Source organism: Cynoglossus semilaevis, chromosome 15 (assembly GCF_000523025.1).
Source record: "Cynoglossus semilaevis isolate Cse_v1.0 chromosome 15, Cse_v1.0, whole genome shotgun sequence".
In the NCBI taxonomy this organism is placed as follows: domain Eukaryota; kingdom Metazoa; phylum Chordata; class Actinopteri; order Pleuronectiformes; family Cynoglossidae; genus Cynoglossus; species Cynoglossus semilaevis.
Window position 1 is genome coordinate 8,193,506 of NC_024321.1, and position 2,888 is coordinate 8,196,393.

The following is a 2,888-nucleotide window of genomic DNA, read 5'->3' on the forward strand; positions in this document are numbered from 1 at the left end:
TCTATCTATCTATCTATCTATCTATCAGTCTATCTATCTATCTATCAGTCTATTATCTATCTATCTATCTATCTATCTATCTATCTATCTATCAGTCTATTATCTATCTATCTACCTACTGCTGTATCATATTGTTATGACTCATCTTGTTGTCGTATATCTATGTTGGACTAACACTGCCATTAAATCTTAAATTATGTATTTTCTATTCGATTCCATAGGAAACCCACAAGTTTGAGAAAACATTTTTTAAATATTATTTTATAATTTTTAATTAAAATTAAAAGCTCAAAACTGTTAAAAAATACTTATTAATATACATGAAATAAATAACCTTGTTTATTAACTTTAATCATCATATTAAAATATTCAAATTTTAATAAAAATGAAAAAAAAAACACTATTAGTTTAAACTGTAGGCCTTTCATGTCAAGGTGTTTAAACGAGGCCTAATGTTACACTTTTCTTCTTATCAGTCTGAAAATGTACACTCTTGTGTTTGTTTGTGTTTGAACGAAGCAGCTGTGGAAACACTGCTCTGTTGTTGTTTTACAGGGAGACCAGTACATTATGACATAGGTGAAGCCTTGATCTTTTCACACTCGAAGAAAGGCCTGATCTCTGGGAGGATTTGCGGTGAGATTCCCTTTTGATTGTAACGGCATTAAAAAGCGTAAAGACGTGGGGACAGAGGAGGGAGGCTGACGTCACGGTCCAGGAGTCACCCGCCGTGTGTTCGGCGTCTCCAAGTAAAGACTTATCTGCGGAGAAGTTTGGACAGACAATGTGGGTGGACAGGGCATGAAACTACTATCATCATCAGTTCTGAATGAAAAAAAGAAAACATATCTTCCACAGAAAGGGAGGCTCATTCCAATTCAGCTGCGTTGTTAGGACAACGAGAACCATCCCTCAGATGATTAGTTCCACTTCAAAAGAATTTACTTTCCGCGGTGGAAACGTCCCCCTTTTGTGTCCTTACACAGGGTTTTCTCAGCCCAAAAGAAGAATCGTATGTTTAGTCAGCCTGTTTATTATTCCTTCTGTTCACACTACAATTGTATTAAATAAATAGAGTACTACTTACAAAGGCCTATTAGCCCATAAACATGTCTCGCTACACCCAGAAAAAGACTAAATCACAGTCTCTGCACAAGAATTAAGATACACTAAAGGCTAGTGGAGGAGTAAACTGCCCCGCTCTACACGTGGTTACAACTTTGTTGTCACAGATATCGGTAAATGTGCTCGTTATGATGAAAATGTTTTAATAAACTGAGGATTTGTCGTGGCTTTGTCTCAGCATTTGGAGATGACGTCAGTATTTATGATCAGAGGAAACACAGAGCTGAATAGATTTCCATTTCAGGCTGCTGTAGTTAGCACTCTAACTGTAACAGCTAAAAGTAGAAGCTAACACTTACTGTAAGTAACTAAGAGTTTTTTTATTATTATATGTTCATTCATTTTGCAAAAATCACCTTTCAAAAGGTTTCAAGAAAATATTACATGAAATAAAAAATAAACAGATTCAACAACATAATGATTTTGTGGATGGAAATGGTCGTTTTTCCTGTGATTTTGAAATTATCATTAAAGAAGCAACGCCGCTCAGTTCAAAACAAACAAAAATGCTCTTAGATGCAGCTGATCTCCTAATCACTGATTTATCAGCTACTAAATTATTTATTTTTATATAAAGATAAAATAATAACACAATCTCTAATTTAGTATCTAAAATGGCATCATATTCAGGCAATGTGTACTGGACAGAGATAAGATTTGAATCACTGACTGGACCGTTGTCCCACTGATCTCTAAATACGTAGCTCTTTGATCGTTAGCAGCAGCGTATTTTTCCAACTTATTTCCAACCTCAGAGTCCAGCGTGATCGTGGCTGCCGTCGTGTCTAACGAGGCCCAGAATCATCGTCCTCTCCATAAAGACTGATGGGTTTTCATCTTGACCATACTGTACCATAATGAGCTGAACAGAAATACGCCTCCTGACACGACACGTGCCAGTGGAGGCGCTTTAATGTTGGTGATGTCTGATTGATGAGTGAAGTCGGTACGATATGAGAATAAGAACAGACGTCGTCCAACGCCACTTTCCACAACAGGAAATATATATCACTGAACACAAAAACGGCCGCCATCGTCTAATGAATTTCAACTTAAATTATCACTGGCTGCAGTAAAACAGTACAGACATGAGCCAAAAACTGCAGCTATCAGAGAGAGACTGCGACGTAGGCAGTTTGATTTCCCAATTAATCTCATCCGAGGAGACGCAAAGACAAAAACTCAGCAGACAATCAGTCGCAGCATTAGCACAGGTAAGTGGTTTTAATGTTATTGCTGATCAACTCCCAGGTCCTGTTGAGCTCTAATGAGTGAAACAGAGAGAAACTTCTGGTGTTAGTTCCATCAGGGTGAATCAAATCTTCAGCATTAAAACCACAAAGCAAACAACAGCCAGCCATAAAAAGACATGAAACTGAATTAGAAACGAAAACAAGTCCCTGGTTTGACAATCATACAGGGTTTATTTGGTAAATGGCTTTTAGTGTAAGCTAATGAGTAGTGTAAGTGTAGCAAACTGATGTGTTTGTCAATAACTAAGGTCTCTGCACAAAACCATGGCAATACTGTGATACTGTATGTAGAAAAAGTCTTCATATCTCTGGGAACTATGAGCAGAAAAGCTTGATTAGAGATTGCTAAAGCAAAACAATATAAATAAAGCAAAAACGCTAAATGTTGGTCAAAGTAAAATGCATAAAATAAAAAGAAAAGACATCTACAACTTAGGTTAGGATTGGTTAGAAGCTAAGAATCTAAATATATTTATGAATATACATACAGCTGCCTACTTCCACCTGTCG